This window comes from Saccopteryx leptura, chromosome 7, assembly GCF_036850995.1.
Source record: "Saccopteryx leptura isolate mSacLep1 chromosome 7, mSacLep1_pri_phased_curated, whole genome shotgun sequence".
In the NCBI taxonomy this organism is placed as follows: domain Eukaryota; kingdom Metazoa; phylum Chordata; class Mammalia; order Chiroptera; family Emballonuridae; genus Saccopteryx; species Saccopteryx leptura.
The window spans coordinates 93,975,337-93,995,512 of record NC_089509.1 but is presented as its reverse complement, the minus strand read 5'-3'; the positions used below and the strand labels follow the sequence as shown (position 1 = coordinate 93,995,512).

The 20,176-nt window shown below is 46.9% G+C and overlaps 1 protein-coding gene across 3 annotated transcripts in view; it reads left to right on the top strand.

Annotated features, from left to right (window-relative positions):
• PLEKHM3 (pleckstrin homology domain containing M3) overlaps positions 1-20,176 on the top strand; it is a 193,986-nt gene that overhangs the window by 110,432 nt on the left and 63,378 nt on the right. The window lies entirely within an intron of this gene.

Below are 20,176 nucleotides of genomic sequence, written 5' to 3'. Positions count from 1 at the left end.
TCCTCCCCTCCCTCTCTCTCTCTATCTCTCTCTGTCTCTCTTCTCTAAAATGAATAAATAATAAAAATAATTTTAAAAAAAGATATTCCAGGGCAATAACAAATGCTGTCAAGGACATAGAGGAGTTGAAGTTGTCATCCATTGCTGGTGGGAATGTAAAATGGTACAGCTGCTGCGGAGACAGCCTTGCAGCCCTCAACATATGAAACAGGTACCACAAGGCCCGGCAACTCCACTCCTAGATGTATACTGACAGGACAGGGGATGTGTCCACTTTAACGCTTCCATATGCATATTCATAATAGCCAAAGAGTGGAAACAACCCAAATATTCATCAGCTGGTAAACAGATAAACAAAACGTTGTATATCCACACTGTGGAATATTATTTGGCCATAAAAAGTAAAACAGTACTGATACATGCTACAGCATGAACATCGTGCTGAAAGAAACCAAACCAGAAAAGGATGCATATGTTCTGATCTATTTAAATGAAATGTCCAAACCAGGCCAATCCATGGAGACAGAAGGTAGATGAGTGGTCTCAGGACCTGGGAGGACAGGGCAATATCCTCAGGGCAACCTGAGAGGAGTGACTGCTAATGGTCGGCGTTGCCTTTAGTGCCGAAGGAAATATTCTGGAATTAAACAGTGGTGATGGTTGCATAACTTTGTGAATAGGCTAAAGACCACCAAATCATATACTGTAAGAGTGTGAGTCTTGTGGTATGTGAATTATGTGTCAGTAAAAAAGTTGTATGAGAAAAACAGATATAAAAGCAGTGACTATATTAAACCCTTTGTGCTCAAGCCAAACAGTTGGATGACTTTAAATTTTAATAAAACATTCCAAAGCCTCCAACAGTCAAAATCACCTTGTTATACTTTTATTAGTGTATGTCCTTTTAATGACTGACAGGTTAGCAGCCAGGAAGAAAACTGACATTTGTCTGTTGGACCCGAAGTTCTGAATATGTTATGTTAAGCTTTGATAATCCTTTAAATCAGGAATTCCCTCACTAAGAAGACACTAAATGAAGGCATATCCATTGGTTCTCTCAAGAATTGCGTTTTAAAAGTAATTGTGACAACTTTCAGAAAATCTCTGTCTGCTGTTTTTCTTGTGCTTTGTTGTTTTCCTCTCTGGTTGTTTTGCCCTGAAGAAATGAGGTCAACTAGAAAACTGGACAGAGCCTTCAGTCATTTCTCAAGACTTAAAAAAAATTTTTTTTAAGTAGTTTAAACTTAAGACTTTTGTGTTCTCTTTGTCTCCCAGAAGTAGGAAATTATTTAAAATGGTAGAAATAGTTTAGAGCGTTCCGCTGGAGCGGTGAGAGATTACCATAGTGTACATTTCCACGTGCGCATCCAGTTTAAACCTGTTGGCGCCTATCAGCTCCCTGCACTCCTTCCGCCCTGCCTGCGGGTCACTACCTGATCACGCTGCAGCGGTCCGCAGGTCACTACCTAATCACGCTGCACTCCTTCTGCCCTGCCTGCGGGGCACTACCTGATCACACTGCAGCGGTCTGCGGGCTGGCATAGAAGGGGGTCTGCTTTTAATTGCGATTGCGCGGTGGTGTTCAAGGGAAAGCATCGATCAAAATACCCATTATGCATCTGTTTGCTAGGACTCTACCCAATCATAGTATCAGAGGGCCAGAGACTCTCACCTGGGAAGTGATTAAAAGCACCTATGTATTCTCCTAAAGGTGGTTGAAATAGAATGGGTGGGCTCCAAAGTGAGTCCTCTTGGAAGGAGCCTTTCAAAAATGAGTTTTGATACCAGATGAAGAGAAAGAATCAAAATAATTCCATATTCATTTTAGAGCATCAAAGTAGTATATCCACTTCACATAATAAAGCCTGGTTTTTTAAGTTTTCCTATACCCTGCTGTCTCCCCCCCCCACACACACACTCCCTTTCCTTTCCTTTCCTTTTCCTTGTAAGAATCAAACCATACAGGCCCAGCAGCTTACTTAAGTCTTGGTGGGCCAGACCAATAGCCTCCAGAGCCCCCAAAGCAGCTTCGTTTTCAGCCGCAGCAGTAAAGTAACAGAGGCAAAGCCTCGCTCATCACACTCCCTGTGGGCGGGGTGGCAGGAGCTCCTGCATCTAACCTGTGTCTTTGTGCCTGGCTTTAAAACCCCCCTAACTTATCATATTTAGAGAAGGTTTAATTCAATTACTGTTCCTGCCTGGGGTGGGTTAAATTGGATTTAGCTTTTGATCTGTCTCTATCTAGGCTATCTGTACTGAAGGGCACCCCCACCCCATCTAACCTTGGCTTCTGAATAGATTTCAGGCACATTTTCTCTATCTGAACGGTTCTTGCAAATAAATAGGGAAGGGAAGGGAACACATGGAGGGGAAAAAAAATACTATTGCTTTGGGACAGAGCGTGTTAGTGGGAGCAGGCAACCCAGCTGACCTGACCCAACCTTGCCAGCACAATATATTTTTTTTAACATTTTTAAAAAATATTTTATTTATTGATTTTTTTAGAGAGAGGGCAGAGAGAGAGAGAGAGAGAGAAGGGGGAGGAGCAGGAAGCATCAACTCCCATATGTGCCTTGACCAGGCAAGCCCAGGGTTTCGAACCGGCAACCTCAGTATCCCAGGTTGACGCTTTATCCCACTGCGCCACCACAGGTCAGGCGCCAGCACAATATTGTCCTATACCATTTGGGCCTCTGTCTGGCTGCTCTGTCGTCCTGTTACCTGTCGCTCAGGAATTTTAGAGTGTGTTAATTTCTTTCCACTTCATTTCTCTCTTTGCTCCTAAAATAGAGTTCTCTATACAAGCAGCTCTTTCTCTCATATAAAATAGCTTTAGAAACATGCATTTCAGTTTATAAATTTTGCAGGGGAGAAGAAGATAATCTAAAGCAAGTAACGAAACAGATCTGAGGTAATAATATAAATATTCTTCCTAAAGGCAGGTCCCTTTCTACAAATTTCTCTTAAGTGAATTTGATTTTTTACTAGTTTTTATTTTTTTTAAAAATAGCTTCCTCTCCCAAAACAAAAAAGGGAAGACTTTAATAAACATTGTAAAGGGAGACTTATAATTTAAGTATATACAATCTTAAAATAAAACAGTACACTCAACACTAATAATACCTAAAATAAAAAAATCTGTTTCAAAAATATTTACAATCTTATCTCATTGTCTATCTGTTTTTCTTTTTATAAGTAACAATCCCTAAAGTTTTAGCAATTTGGCAGAAGATTTCAAGCTACCTTAATGCTCCTGATGTTGAATTCAAGACAGTTTTCACCCTTCTCATTATCTGAATTACTGGCCTCTGTGTGCATCCTCCCTATGATCACACTCTTGGACGGCAGAAAATAAGTGAGTGCCAGTTATTGGGAAAATTTATGGCTTATGCTGGTACGGAGTCCCTAATTGTCTCTTTATTTCACCAGTGATTAAGCTGCTCCCTGGATTTTGCTAGCACATGGTGAAAGCAGCAGTTGAAAACACAAGTCATTACCTGACTGCAGCCAGCAGCAGTGCCGTGACATGCAGTGTGCATGATAGGAGCCAAGGCCCCCTCCTGGCCCAGCAGCGGGGCCGAGGAAGGGAGCGGGAGATGGGGGCGAGGCTTTCCAAGTCCCAGGGATGTGGGGGGCTGCTGGTATGAGTTCTTCGTGCCTTAAGTTTGAAATTTCAGATGAATTTCTGCTCAGCAAAGAAAGATTTCTAGAAAATTCTATTAAATCTGTGCTCTTTGAATGTAAGTTTAACAGAAAACATGTGCTGCTGAACCAAGAACAGACAACAAAAGCGTATACCAGAAACTTTTTCAGGAGATGAGAATGCATGGTGGTGTTTTGGAGCTAATCTGTGGTTCCGCATAAAGGACCTGGCAGGCAGTGACTACGCCTGTGTGACCAATGGACAGGTTTGGTGCGTGGTTTGTTTCTCTTTTTAAATCTATAAAGCTCAAGATTTATTTTCTTTACATAAAAATTTTAATTTGTAACCTGACCAGTAGTGGGCACAGTAGATGAAGTATTGAACTGGGATGCTGAGGTCCCAGGTTCAAGCCCTAAGGTTGCCAGTTTGAGGGTTGGTTCAACTGGCTTGAGCATAGGGTCGCTGTTGAGTGTGGGATCATAGACATGATCTCGTGGCTGCTAACTTGAGCCCAAGGTTGCTGGCTTGAGCAAGGGGTCACTGGCTCAGTGGGAGCTGCCCAATCAAGGCACATATGAGAAGAAATTAATGAATAACTAAAGCACTACAACTATGAGTAGATGCTTGTCATCTCTCTCCCTTCTTGTCTCTCTCAAAAAAAATTTTTTTTTAAGTGAGAGGAGGGGAGATACTGAGCCACTGGCTACAGGAGGAGAAGAGAGAGAGAAGGGGAGAGCAGCAGATGGTCCCTTCTCCTGTGTGCCCTGACTGGGGATTGACCCAGGATGTCCAGGCGCTGGCCAACACTCTATTCACTGAACCAACCAGCCAAAGCCAAAACTTTTTTTTAATTTGAATTTTTCAATTACCATTTACTTTCAATAATATTTTGTATTGGTTTCAGGTATACAACATAGATATTACTTTACAGTGTGTTTCCCCAGTATTTCCAGTACTATTGGTGCATGTTCTGAACGGGGAAGCTGAAGTACTGCTCCCCCACCCCCACCCCCCACCACTGGAAGTGAGAAGCAGGGGGCAGCCAGACAGACAGACTCTTGCATGCGCCTGACCAGGATCCACTGGCATGCCCAGCAGGGGGCGATGCTCTGCCCATCTGAGCTGTTGCTCTGCTGCAACAAGAGCCATTCTAGTGCCTGAGGCGGAGGCCATGGAGCCATCCTCAGTGCCTGGGCCAACTTTGCTCCAATGGAGCCTTGGCTGCGGGAGGGGAAGAGAGAGACAGAGAGGAAGGAGAGGGAGAGGGTGGAGAAGCAGATGGGCGCTTCTCCTGTGTGCCCTGGCCGGGAATCTGAGGTACTGCTTCTTAAGAGCTGTATCCTAGTTTGATATTTAGAGAAGGGGAAGCAGAATCGAATATATGTTTTGTTATTTTAAGTCTATCCTTCATTATCACAATCCATGGAGGAGCTTTAAAATGGGAATGAAATAAAAAGAGAAGCTTCTAGAAGACGGCAGGAAGACCACCATAATTCCCCCTGCGTGGCTCCCCTTTCCCTGTGAAATGCGGGGAAAACCATCTCCCTGCTCACATCCCCTTGGCTATTCTAACACTGATAAGAAAGTTCCACATTTTACCAGTGGAATACATTAGTATATGTAAGTTAATGTTCAAGAGATTGTAGTTGCTCGTAAGGAGCAAATCAGAACCCTGGTTTAATATGTCATTCCTCGTTCTGTGTAAGTGATCGGAGAATTCTTCTAAAGTTCCTGCGACTTGCTGAAAGGAAAGGTCAGATTTAACTTCTAAATTTTGGCTACTGGTGCTCTTGTGACAAAAACCTAAAATGTATATTAATGACTAACTCTTCTGGTGTTACTCACCTTTGGGGCATATGTAAGCTAAGCACTGAATGATCCTGTTTGTACGTGATTCATGAGAAAGGATACTGGCTGATCCCAGGGGTGAGGCGGCCAGTGGAGTGGCCGCTCCCCACCGACTCCCTCCACCGCCTACCACCGCCCCTCCCAGCATACACTCCTCTTGGGGGACAGTCCGGAGAACTGACCTCCCCATTGTTCACCTCCCCTAACTTTCCAAGCTAGGCTGTGCCTTCAGGTTAAGGCAATTTAGACTCTAGTTAATTTGAAATATATTACCTGGGAAGAATAAATCGAGCACAAACTCATTTGTCTTACTAAATTAAAAACACAGCATGATATTTGAGGTTAGAGAGATTTCAACAGGTAAGTTTTAATGGTAGAAAAAGGATGGAAAAGTCTGGAATTTGGAATACTTACTAAAGAGATGTGAAGTGGGAATTATGCCAGAGAGGGGGACCCATAGCACTCTCAAGAGCCATGGAAAGAGAGGGGAGTAGAGCAAGTGCCAACTACCTTTCCGGAGTTGCCTAGAATGGGCTGAGCTGGTTGTTTTATGCTAACACAGTAAACATTTATACTGAGCAGCTGGGCATATACTTTTGATAAATCAACAGATGGATTATTTTGATAAATCAATGGATGGATGGGTGGATGGATAGATAAACACACACACACACGCATGCACTGTCCTAAACTCACTAGCTTCTCCCCAAAAGAAAACCAAATTAATTATTTTAATGTTAGCCCTTAAATAACACATCACTAAAAATGCTGTTCTGTAAAAGAACAATAGACAGAATTCTGAAACCAAATAAAAATCTCTGCTTTTTTCTGCATCAGACTGATGGTGAGTTGTTCAATGGTGCCGACTGTCTGACAACTCAACATTCCTGAACGCTGGCTAACTTTTCAGCTAACGTTGGCACCGGCCTTCCACACCCATGGCGCTTAGGAATCGTCATCTCTGTAACCTCAACATTTGTGAGAATTGGCCTCTGAAGAAATAATGCAAATGGTGGTTCCACCTTGAAGATTTTCAAGTGTTTTCTAGCCTAATGAGTGTGATCACCAGGAGGCGATGTTTAAGGCATTTCAAGGTCACTTTTTAAAAAACATACTTTACTGAATTCTTCTCCAAGGAAGTTATGCAAGTTATTTCGCACGGCCCTGCCCCACCAGGCAAACAGAGAATCAGAGAATGTTCTTCTCTGTGGGCGCTATTCAGAGTCCACAGACAAAGGCTGAGCCTAAGTGGGCACCCAGCACAGCTGCCCTTTCACCGAAGAAGTAACAGGTGATGACCTTTATTCACACGGGGGCTGACATCTTTGAATTCACAGCCCCCAGGAACACAGCGTCTCAGTACCCAGGACCAAGTCACCAGTCCCCAAAGCCTCAGGAGCCTGAGGGTCTTGTATTCATAGCCTCTCAGCAGCCCTGATCCGCACACCATTGTCCACCCAGGCGTTAGCAGGCAGGATAACTAATTAGGAGCATTCGGGTTTAACAAGCAGAAAAACAGAGCGTGACAGCTTGCCTGTGTTGTTCTGTGCCCAGCGCCTGTGTCCACTGTGGCCGTCACTGCCTTCCCAAACCCCTGAGCATCAGCCGGGGCGAGCCAGGAATGAGGCCTCCAGTGCGGCACGGAGCCTCTGTTAACTACTGCAGCCAGGCTTGCCCCAGCCAGTGCATGAGCCACGAAGGGGACTCTAAGCTATTTGTGGGAAAATGATGCCTTTAGAGGAAGTGGATCTTTAACAAGGAACATGTACATTTCCCTTGAAGACGGTTCAAGGAGGAAAGAAGGGACTGTACATCACTCTTTGGAGGGTGGGCAGACTGGCAGCAGAGCACATTGAACTCACTGCTTCTCAGGAGAGGGGGCATATCTGGGGTAGGTGCTGACCAGTTCAAGCCTCCTGTCCAGTCTCCCAGGGCGTTTCAGGCCTGGGCTGGGGGAGGAGCGACAGCTCCTGGTAAGTGCGGGGGCTGAAGCCTGGGCCTTGGACGGCTCCCCAGGGGCCTTCAGTCTTTGGAGTCCTGCTGAACGTGACTGCTGGTTTCTGGTTTTTGGGTGATGGGACCAATTAGTTGAGTGAGTTAAAATAGCTGATTAATAAGGTGGTGATACAGATTGTTCTTTCTACCAGCTGGTTAGTCTTCACCCAGAGAAAACTCTTGTCTGCAGAGCCAGGCACCACACCCAACTATGTCCGCACACCTGGTCCTCAAGGCAGGGAAGGACGGGGGGGGGGGGGGGGGGGGCACACGGCTGTGGCAGACAGTGTGGCTGAGGGCAGTTTCCGGGGGAAACCCGATCAGAAAGATGACGGTGTTGTCAGTGTTGGATACAGAGCCTCGTCTTCCATGTTAGAAAGAGCTCTGCCGAGATCAGGACTCCCGAAGCCAGACCTGAGCCCTTCGAGTGTAAACAGCATTGCAATAAATGAGGATACAGCCGCAGACTTGCTTTGCTGGGGGCCCGGTTTTCTGGCCCCCGGTTCTACTTTGGCATCCAACCATCTGGATCAAACCAGCATTGGAAGTGGACTCTCTCCTGCCTGAGCCCCTGGCCTGCACCTCACATATAAATGTGATTAGTCCCTAGGAACAGGCAAGAAAGGATTTGGATCAAAACTAACCCATCACATGGTCAGAGAAACAGAAGTGGCTGCCTCACCATTGGTTGGTTAGTGTTAGTTATCAGTTGCTGCATAACAAGTTACCCCAAAACTTAGTAACTTAAAGGTCAATTTTCATTGTCTCCCACAGTTTCTGTGGGTCAGAAACTCAAGGTCGGTTTACTTGGGCAGTTTGGGTGTAGAGTATGTTAGGAGGCTGTAGTGCAGATGTTGGTCAGGGCCACAGCCACCTGAAGAAGCCGTTGATACTGATTTGGTAGGTTGGTGCTGGTCATTGGAGAGAGGCCTCCACCCCTCCCCCGTGGGCTTCTGCACAGGCTGTTGAAGTGTCCTCGTGACATGATGGTTAGCTTGTGCGTGATCTGGAGTGTGAAAGCCAGGTGAAGCGGTCATTTTTTAGGACCTTCCTTCAGAAGTCAGATAGCATGACTTCTGCCACATTCTGTCCACTTGAAATAAATTGCAAAGTTAGGCCCACACTTACAGAAAAGAGAATTAGACTTCACCTTCTAAAAGGAGACTGGTCAAAGAATGTGTGGATGTAATTTAAAACCACCATATCCTGTAATAATCACAGTTTGTATTTGTATTTTGCTTTACCATTCAAAAACCATTATTCCCAAACAATTTTGAGAAATAAGTAGGTTTGCCTTTTTTTTTTCTTTCTTTTTTTTTTTTTTTTTTTTAGAGAGACAGGCAGGAAGGGAGAGAGATGAGAGATGAGAAGCATTAATTTGTAGTTATGGCATTTTAGTTATTCATTGATTGCTTCTCATATGTGCCTTGCCTGGGGGGCTCAAGCCAAGCCAGTGACCCCTTGCTTAAGCCAGTGGCCTTGGGCTCAAGCCAGCGACCCCACACTCAAGCTGATGAGCTTGCACTCAAGCCATTGACCTCAGGGTCTCTAACCTGGGACCTCAGCGTCCTGACACTCTATCTACTACGCCACCACTGGTCAGGCCAAGTCTGCCTCTTTTATACCCCTTTATAGGTAAGACAACCGAGACTTCAAAAAATTAGCTGGCTGGCCAAAGTCACACAGCTTCTACTAAGGGAGCGAACCAAGGTTGAAGCCGAGGTTTTCTGATTCCCTGTCCAGTGTTCTGTTTGCATACAATATGAGCAATTGTCTGAGTATAAAACACAGGCAGCCGCTTGCTTTGCTTATGGCACAGAGATACAAAGGGGGAAATTATTTTTACAAAGCTCAGGAAAAGAGAACTATGAAGTCAGTTATGATTCCTGTAGTTATTTCCTACATACAGCCTGAGCGGCATGAGGAAGAAAGCGACCCCTTCTTGTATGTGATATACTCCCAGGGAAGAGCCGTGGCTCCAGGAGGCATGCGGGTGCATCCCCCGTGCACTGACCCTGTTTCCCTGGTCGGACTTCCCTGTGCGACTAACAGCCAACAGCAAGAGGGGCCTCTTCTGATTCTTTCTGTCCAGTTCAACACTATGTATTGAATGCCTTCTGTGTGCCAGGCACTGTGCTAGAAACACACAGGTGAATAAGTCACAGGTCCCTTCCTCACTGTTTTCACAGTTTAGTGAGAGAGGCAGACGGCATGTTTTTAAGTCAGTGGATTTGAACACGGGGCACTCGGGAAACAGCTAACCAAGGGTGGCAGGGTTTATTTTGTGAAGCTGGCCACACAGTATCTTTCATCCCACATGTTCTTCATATACTGTGACTTTGACATTCCTCCCGTTGAGAGGTGGGAGAGGGGGGAATCTGTGCTCCCTTTCCCTGAATTTGAGTAGGTCTGTGACCATGGAGGTGACGCTATGTGACGTCCAAGGCTAGGTCATAAAATGATACAGCTTCAACCTGGTGCTCTGAGGGGACCTGACGCTTATTAACCAGCCACCATGTTAACTACCCCATGAAGAAGCCTACTGATAGCCCTTATCAACCACTGAACATGTGAGTGAAAATACTTCCGAATGATTCCCACCCCTAGCTTTCAGGGAGGCTACAGATAAGGCTGCAGATGTCACGGGGCTCAGACGAGCCATCTCCACTACGTCCTGCCTGAACTCTGACCTGCAGAACCTAAACATAATAAAGTAATTGTCTCACACCACTAGGTTTTAGGGTAACTTGTTTTCAGCAATAGTGACCTGAACACCCAGTAACTCAGCTGTCAGGGAAGGCTTCCCAGAAGCTGTGATTCTCAGTTGAGATGTGAGGACCTATAGATGTGAACCAGGCAGAGGGGAATGGGAAGAGGACATTCAGGCTTGGTGACCTTGAAGCCCTTATTGACCTAACCCACAGTGTTTCTGTCATGGAGACAAGCAGGAGAAAATTTTCATTACTGACTTTGACATTTCTGAAGAACATTTTGTCTGCATGCTTTAGGATTATTTTGATAAATTGTCTCAACAAACATTCATGGAATGAGAATGATGGGATCCCTTTCACTCTCCTCAGAAATGAAAGTCTGTTATGAAGAGTCTATGAAAGCAACAGCCGGTTGCGAGTTCAATCCCTGGTCAGGGTACATACAAGAAACAACCAATGAATGCATAAATAGGTGGAACACAAAATCAATGTCTTGATGTCTCTCCTTCCCTCTCACTTCCTCTCTCTCTAAAATCAATCAATATAAAAAACAAAGTATGAGAAAGAATCACCAGCCTAGAGCTGCAGAATGTGGAGTTGATACTCTTCCCATCCCACCAGTACACCGGAACCGTGAGCCCGATCTTCTATCACCAAAGCCCTCCCTGTTCATTTATTCATTTAGCAAACACTTAGTAAGTGCGTACTGTGTGCCCAGAGCCATGGTAACCTTGAAGATAGAGCTCATTTTCTCAGAAAAGGACTAGTGATTCTTACTGATTGTGGGCAAACTCCTGTATTCTGCCTCAGTGCTGAGAACTTCTAGAATGAAGTTGCCCATGGTTCTGCTCAACCTGGTGATGTCCAGCAGGATTTTACCCCTGGGTACCTCGTGTCAGCCATTCTCTACACTTGCTGTTGATCTTCAAGGGACCAGAAATATCACAAGAAGGCTCTGTCTCGGTAGGTCAAGGGCTTTAGGAGATTCTAGCACTTTCACAGAGCTCATTCACTTGGTGACACTCCAGAAATGGAACCAGGAAGTATGGCAGCCTCACAGACAGCATCAGCACGTGTGTCCTAGCTAAAACTGGTGGCTGGGTGTGGTTATAGCCTCCGTTCCATCTACATTTGGAACTTGCTGCTTTTCAACACTCTTACCCACAGCTCAGCGAAAAATAGAAGGTTGATTGGGTCAATGCTTCCTGTTATTATTTGTATTTTTTATTTTAATTTCTGGCTGAATTCTATTAAACCATCAACACACGTGCTCCTGGGGTGTTCATCCAGATTCAGAACCGTCTGTGTCGGCCGGGAAGGTGTTCACAGAACAGCGAATGAAGGGAGGGTGTGGGCGGCAGCCGCGCCCCCTCGGGAGGCCGCTGAAGCATTAACCAGCCCGGCTCCCCAGCTGCTGAGCGAGCTTCTGGTCGCTCTGGTTCACTTTCTGCCTGAGAGCAAGTCACTCATTTATTCACCCATGTAATATGGAAGTGATAAATGTCTGTGATGCACCACTTACCACCGTGCCAGGTGCTGAGCACAGGACAGAAAAGGCACAGCTGTACCGTGTGCCCGGTACATCAGGAGGGACCGCCTCACCAATGCAGCTCACATTTTTTTTTCTTTTTTTTTTTTTTTTTTTGTATTTTTCTGAAGTTGGAAACGGGAAGGCATTCAGAGAGACTACCACATGCACCCGACCAGGATCCACCCGGCATGCCCACCAGGGGGCGATGCTCTGCCCATCTTGGGGCCTTGCTCTGTTGCAACCAGAGCCATTCTAGCGCCTGAGGCAGAGGCTACAGAGCCATCCTCAGTGCCTGGGCCAACCCTGCTTCAATGGAACCTTGGCTGCGGGAGGGGAAGAGACAGACAGAGAGGAAGGAGAGGGGGAGGGGTGGAGAAGCAGATGGGCGCCTCTCCTGTGTGCCCTGACCGGGAATCGAACCCGGGACTCCTGCACGCCAGGCTGACGCTCCACCACTGAGCCAACCGGCCAGGGCCGCAGCTCACATTTTAAAGGAGGAAAGTACGGCTTTAGAACAAGGTTTAGTTGACATAGGTTCCTGCAGAGGACAGGCAAATGGCATCAGTGCCCAAAGCAGGGCCAGAGTGAGAGTTAAGGCCACGACGGGAAACCAGAGCGCGCCCCCCTTCCCCCGAAGGGGACAGCTGTTACTCAGTAGCCCCAGAGTTGTCATCCCTTCCCGTTTTCCAAGAAAAGCCGGAAATCTGTATTTTTATGTGAAATTTCTCAATATTTAAACACTCTGCTGGCCAAACAAAACACAGCCACTGGTTGTGACCTCTGCTTTATAATAGAGAATGCCAGCTTTTGTTCCATCAAACTAATGAACGCTCAATTAGGAGAAGGAATTTGGAGGCTAAGGTTAGATTGTGCTCCTCAAAAGCCTGCAGACCCCAATCCAACCCTTGAGGTCCTAATTGATGGACGTGCACAGGCTGGCCGTGGGGCTCTGAGAGTGGACACACACAAGGAAACGGACCGGCTATTCCAGGTCACCGTGCAAGATCCGGGCAGCGGTCCAGACGTTAGGAATGCCGAGGACAAGGCCGGGGGGCAGCAAGGGAGCCCTCCATTTTCTTCGTTGGTTCATAAGTCATATTCACGTGGTATCGCCCAGTCCCCTCTCCCTGGCACTGCTTTGTGAGGTGGAAAACTCAGTAGAAATTGAAATTAAGATGACTGTTAGGAGACCAGCAGGTCAGCTTGAGGCCACCATGGGGTGAAGTTTCTGCCCAGAGCAAAGGTCTCTGAAGAGATAACGATGCCTGACCTTGGGCATCGCAGAGGGGCTGGATGGTTCAGTGGTTAAGTGCTAGAGCCATGGAGCCTGCTCAAATGCCAGATGCACTAGGTGACCTTGGCAAGTCACTTGCTTCTCTTTCTTACCTCTTACTTTCATCTCTGAAGTGGGAAATAATAGTACCTTGCCCCAAAGGTTTTATGAGGCTTAAAGGAGTTAATATGTATCAGGCACTGGGAACTCTGCTTGAGCAGCTTGAAGCTGAGTCTCGGCCTCTCAGCTTCCTCCCCAAACAACATGAACTTCAGCACCCACTCCAGCTTCTCCGCCAACCCCGGGCTCTGCGCAGCTGGCCAGCAGTGGGGCCCGCATCCACACAGGCATCGGGGGCCTGGGCTTCCAGACCTCCGTGTGCTACTCCACCAGCGAGCAAGGTGGCTCGGGGTCTGGGGACCCGGCTGCTGGATGGTGGGGGATCTGGTGGACAGAGGGGGTATTCAGAGCAAGAAGGAGACTGTGCAGTGCCTGAAGGACCGCCTGGCCTCCTACCTGGAAGGGGCGAGGAGACTGGAGGCTGATATCGCAGACCGGAGAGCAAAACCCGCGAGCACCAGGAGAAGGGGCCCAGGTCAGAGAATGGGGGCATTATTTCAAGACCTTCGAGGACCTGGGGGCTCAGATTTTTGCAAGTTCTGTGGACAGTGCTCACATCATTCTGCAGAGTGACAGTGCCTGTCTTACTGCTGATGACTTCAGAGTCAAGTATGAGATGCAGCTATGGGCCAGTCTGTGAAGAGTGACATCAGTGGGCTCCAAAAGGTCACTGATGACCCCAGTATCCCTCGGCCGCAGCTGGTGATAGAGATCGAGGCTCTCAAGGAAGAGCTGCTCCTCATGAAGAACCACTAGGAGGAAGTAGATGATCTACAAAACCAGATTGCCAACTTGGTTGACCATGGAGATGGATGCCCCCAAATCTCACATCTTAGCGTACATCTAGGCCCAGTATGACGAGCCGGCTCAGGAGAACCAGGAGGGGCGGGACAGCAGACTGAAGTGAGCACCATGGCGGTCACCTTACAGACCACTGAGATAGGAGCTGCTGAGACGATGCTCGTGGGGCTGAGATGTACGGTCCAGTCCTTGGAGATCGACCTGGACTCCACGAGAAATCTGAAGGAGGCCAGTTTGGAGAACAGCCTGAAGGAGGTGGAGGCAAGCTAAGCTCAATGGGACCCTGCTGCACCTGGAGTCGGAGCAGGCCCAGACCTGGGCATCGCGGCAGGGCAGGCCCAGGATGATGAGGTCCTGCTGAACATCAGGGTCAAGCTGGAGACGGAGATCGCCACCCACCACTGTCTGCTGGAAGAAGGGGAGGCCTTCCATCTTGGTGGCGTCCTGGACAACAGCAACTCCATGACACCATCCAAATCCGCCACCTGCAGGATTGTGGATGGCCGAGTGGTGTCTGAGGTGAATGGCATCAAAGTTCTGAGGCATTAAGGAGGAAGTCAGGCACCCCTTGTGGGGCAGGAAGCCAGTAAAAGGTTCAGAGATCCCTGAAGAAAAAAATAACTTGTTTAACACAGGGCTATGGAAATATGAGCTTTCCTAGCGCTATAAGTACTGGTGTTAGTGTTGCTATGACACATGGACCTTTCATAAATGGCTCCCTGTAGCTTTTTTCAGCATCACCAAGACTCAGCACCTCTGGATACCAGACTCTGTCACCACAGAAGCAATGTCTGCCACGGCCCGGAGTCTACAAGAGCGTCTAGGCACAGGATTCTGCTTGGCAGCAGCTGTGCAGTCAGGATATGGACCAGCACCTTTGTAGGAAAAGCTTCCCCTACCTCCAAGGTGGTCCGAGATGAGCCTTCCCCCAGTGGGCACACAGAGGAATTGCATCTGGAGACAGACAGACACACACGCGCGCCGCCACCACCACCCTTCTCCCTAAGGTTATGCTAGGGCAGTCAGGGATGGCCCTCTGGGCCTCACCACTTTTCTTGGTCTTGCTGAGAGGCCTGCAGAGTCTGAAGCAGAAGGTTGGTTTTGGCTTCCCCAAAAGAGTGAGCACTTTCAGCACCTGTCTCTGAAGAATGCATGCCCTTTAAGTGAGTTGTACACAGATGTCTTTTTAATTTTATAGAATCAGAATGTTTTTGTGCTTAAAAAAATACTGAGTCTGGCCTGTGGTGGCGCAGTGCATAGAGCATCGACCTGGAGCACCGAGGTCGCCAGTTCAAAACGCTGGGCTTGCCGGTCAAGGCACACACAACAAGCAATCAGTGAACAACTAAACTGAAGCAACTCTGAGTTCATTATTCTCGGTCCTCCATGCCCCTTCCCTTAAAATCAATAAATAAAATCTTTTTTAAAAAAATACTGAGTCTACCCTATCTCTGCAAGTATGGAAGGGAGAATCTTGCCAGACTGAAATGTTGGCAGAAACAAAGAGAACCCATGTTTCTTCCCACCTGCAATTATAGTTTTACTAGCGGGTAAAGCATAGAGAGAATTTGCAGTGCATTCTTCCCTTGCAGGAGGGGAGAGGCCCTGCTGTGGGTGTAATTGGTTTTCTCGCTTCCTGTAAAGCCGAGGGGAAAGGCAGTGTGGACTGAAGGGCCTTTCCTCTTCAAATGAACTGATGTTGAATTGTGTTTAATTCCACGCATCTCCCTGAATACATGTGTCCCATTAAGTCTTAGTCAGGAGTGGAAGTACAGCTTCCCTCTGAAAATGCCCCCATCCCTGTCACTTCTCAGGGCTTTATAAAAGTTGAGTTTCTTTTCTTTTCTAATGGATTTTTACTTAACCCTCATAGGGATTATTCTCAGCCCTGTTAACGGGTGTGTTAAAGATATGTGGCATCTCTCAATGACAATTTTATACAGTACATCCAAATTGGGACCACTTTTTCCCCTCAGGCTTCTCTATCTGTTCCCAAAAGGAGAATCACATTCATATTTGGATAGAAACTACCTTCATCGCTTTTCCTCTTGAGTCTTAAGTTTCCTCGTTTGTGAGGTGAAAGGTTGAATTAAGCAGTTTTTACCGCCCCTTCCAGCTTTAGGACCTGGGTTCCATGACTTTAGGATACTTGAGAAGCAATTAAATCATAGAAGCCACTCTGCTGATCCGTGCTTCCCAGGGTCACCTGGCCAGTTCGCACAAAGTAGCCGGGCTGTGGGCACGGCAAGAATCTGGAGCTGTGGCCGGATCTCCACCCCTTCAGTTACAAGTGACGAATGTCAAATTTTCATTTGCCAAGGGTCAACTGATGATTTCCTTTCTTGTCGTTAAATAGCCATTTCACAAATATGATATAAAGGATGGCTTATATACACAAGTTAAATACTTTGATTTTTATATATTCCTTGAAGACAGATAAATGATCTTCTTAATGCATTATTATCCAGTGGCGGTTAGAATAACACCCAGCACACACAAGCCGACCAATAAAAATATGCAGCAGATCATATGCACCTAGTGGGTTCGCACCATGATCAGGTTATCTGGTGAACCATGAGTTGGTGTTTGCGTTGGGCTCACAGCACAGAGCCCCCCGCAGCTCAGGTGTGCTAGGGGACAATAAAAGAATGGGGCATTGTAAGGGAAGGCTCGGAGCTGAAGGAGAAGAGTCAGGGGAAGGTGTTGTGAATGGATTCTTGGCTGCAGCAGAGGTCACGGGTGCAGAGAGAAAGTCGTCTTCTAGGCAATCGCAGGTAATAAAACTACCTATTTGAGTTTTATCTTCTTCTCCTTTCTCTGCCTGCTGCCTGCGGGGGGCAGGGCTTATCACCTGACAGACGGGCTGAAGGAGCGACAGACCAGCGCTGCTTGTCTGCTCTCCGCAGTCCCCGAGTTCAGGCGCAATCTCGCTGAAGGCAAGGGCTTGCTCGTTCCACTGTCGTTTCTTATCACTTCCTCAAGGAGAGCCAGGAGGACACTGAGAAAACCCGTGACCCAGGGTGACAACAACAGTGTATCCTTCAGCAAGTCACATAATCTGTCTGGTGCTTAAAATCTTTGTAAAATGAAAAGGTTGTACTGAATGATTAGATTAACAATATCTACACTTTATTATATGCCTCCAAAACATTAGTTACTTTTATTATAGAGTACTTAACTTTAGGCCAGGCCCTGTTTGAAATCGACACAGATGACCTTATTTAATCCTCACAGCAGCCCTCTGAGATAGATACTATTATTATCCACCTTTTCCAAATGAGATGAGCTTGCCCAAAGTCATCTAGCTTTCGGTGGAGGAGCTGGGATTTTAACCCAGGCTGTCCTGTTCTAGCACATACCCTTTCTTGTTTTGTTTCCTCAATTTAGTATGACATGTTTCAGACTTAATCAAAACGTGAAGTCTAATGAACACAACCAACTGCACAGCCCTCCTGCAGTTGTAGGATTCCCTTCCCTGAGCACACACTCTGAATCGTTACACCGTGCCATTTCCTTCCAGCACCAGCATCCTCCGTGTCTAGAGGCAAACTGGTACCAGGACCCAGGAGGCGGCAGGCCCAGGCCCTGGCATTGCCGAAGCCCCCCCGACTCTTTGCACTGGGTTGGAGGAGGGGATAACAGGGTCACATCGGGAAGGATGCAGGTAAATGCACGCATCAGTAGTCCAACAGTACAAGCTCATGTGGCCAAAGTTCCAGTGCCCAAAAGACTGTGTCAATGTGACCAGGCCCCTTTTCTCCCAAGTAGGCCCCTAAAATTTTTACAGGTCTGTTTCAAACACTGCCATGGTGGTCGAAATCGTTCCATTCTGTCCAGCGCAGTGAATGACCTGTGGTCGTCACCACAGCAGAGCCGTAGAGCAGAACTAGATAACCCGTCGGCTACGTTAATTTACTGTCCAAAGGGAAAGCAGGCTGGTTACATATGGATTTATGATACTACGAATTTGCTTTTTGTTTTGCTTTTCAAAGGCTTAGAGTTGGCACATTCTATATTCATAACTAGGACTGGCCTGTTCGGTGTGTGTTCATGTATTTATAGCTAGTCTGACTCCAAAACAGACCTTTGTGGTAGAGCTTCTCCCTCTCCCTCGTGTGTGTGTGTGTGTGTGTGTGTTCATAACTGTGACTTACTCATTCCCATCCTTTTCCATTGGCTCAAACCACTGGCATACGGACTAGTAACGACGATTCTTTGCTGCTCAGAACCCTGCGTGCCTGGAGTTCTCCTAGCATCCCTCCCACAGGCTGTGGTTAGAAAACCCAACTCTTTCAGAATTGCCTTCAGCCCAAAGGTTCCCTTCAGCTCCTGGAAGGCTAGAGAGCAAAAATCTCTGATGCAGCTGACATTTTAGGTGTGTATATAATTTACCAAATTGTTGGCCGCTCAGCTCTTAGTCAGTGGTCGCGAAAGGCATTAGCAGGCCTCCCCGCTACCCCGAAACCAGAAGAAGGAAGGGTGTCGCTCGGCTCGGCACTGGGGCCTCCTGGCACGCAGTGGCAGACAGCAGCACGGCGGTGCATTTTGGCCACAAAAGACTTCGGGGTGGTAGAAAGGGCCAAAATAGTTGTGGCATAAGTTGGCCAAGATATTAAGCAGATCTGAGTTGAATTTAACATAGAGATAACTCTTTGTTTTCCAACTGGTTGCTGCTTTCTCTGTCTCCACGGGTCCGGAACTTTCAGCCAGGAGTTAGTTCACAAGGACATTTAAGTCCTTTCAATGGGAGACGTAATGGTCTTTACTTGGGCCTTCCCATGTGGCTGGGCAGGATGGGGTCAGGATAAAAAGGCACATGGGATCGGGGGAAAGCTGAAAATGGATCTGGAGGCTTGAATTCCTTCTATGAGTTTGCTTAAGCCACATTGCCTGAGCTCAGAATAGAGGGGCAGGCAGTCTGTCTCCTTGGGATAAGGAAGGATTTGGAACTCAGCTACTGTGAGGTCTTGGCCCCTACTGTGTTTTCTGGTTTGTTTTGTTAGCAGGAGCAAGTTATTCTAGTTTCTTGCTTCTGGGGTTTTCTTCAGCACACTTATAAGCTATGAGTCTCCACCCCACTGATGGCAATGGGGTGGATGGAATGGGATAATGAAAGGGGTAGAGAGAGAAGTTGATTCAGCTGCTTAGGATGAGGGAGGCAGAGAAACTTTAGACCTCTGAGTAGCTTCTGAATTTATCAAGGGTGGGGAGGGAAGGGGCGCCACAAGGATTGAAGGCCTCCCAATCTCGGAGAGAGGCTGGTCTCCCTGAGAGACTAATATGGCCATTGTGCTAGTTGGGAAAACCAGCTTATTGTCTGAATTACAATGTTATTACCCATGAAATGGTTAGAAGTAGAGAAGAAGCCACAGTTAGAAAAGTTATCAATGAACTGTAACCAAAAGGGATGATGATATACACCTAAAAATGGCGCATTTATGCATATTTACCATTAAAAAAAATTCTATCACCTTAAACAATGATTATAAGCTCCTCAGGAAATTACCGGCACTCCTTGACTTAGGGACTACGTTTTGCAGACTTTTCAAGTATTTGTTAAGTGCTGGGTATTACACACTGTGATACAGTGAATTCAAACTATGTCTAAGATAAGATACACATTCTAGGTGGGCATGGTGCTGAAAACGCCCTCCTACTGGGTTGTCCTCCATTCCCAGGCCGGGGGCAGAAGGGATGATTTTATGGTTCTTGCCAAGATTGTGTTATGCATTCTCAAAATAAAGTGTCACCCGTATTACTTAGTCCAGCTCCCAAGAGCCCTTTAAAATAATCCATCAGGGAAAGAGTCAATCTTGAATGCAAGTCTTGATCATATTCATCATGGCCCCCACTACTGAGAACAAGCCTGGGCCAGAGGAAGTGCCTAAGTAGGAGGTCTGTGGGCGTGTCAGTTCCAGGAAGAGGAAGACAAGGACGAGAAGGAACCCCAAAGAGGCTGTCAGTTCACGCTCTGTTATTGCATAAGAGAGCATTTGTGAACTGAAGACCTCGCGAACATTTATCTTCTGTTTTCTTTAGGACTGTTTGGTCCTAAGTTCAAACCCCTGCCTTTCCAGTAAACCCCAGTCTGTTGTGTAACTAAAGCGTGCCCTCAGTGAGGCAGGTTCGCGTGCGTGATGGTTGAGGGCATTGAGACTAGAGCCAGACAGCCAGGTTTGCATTGTAGCTGCATCCTTATGGTCTTGAGCAAGTCACTTAAACTTGTTATGCCTCACTTTCCTTATCTGTGAAAT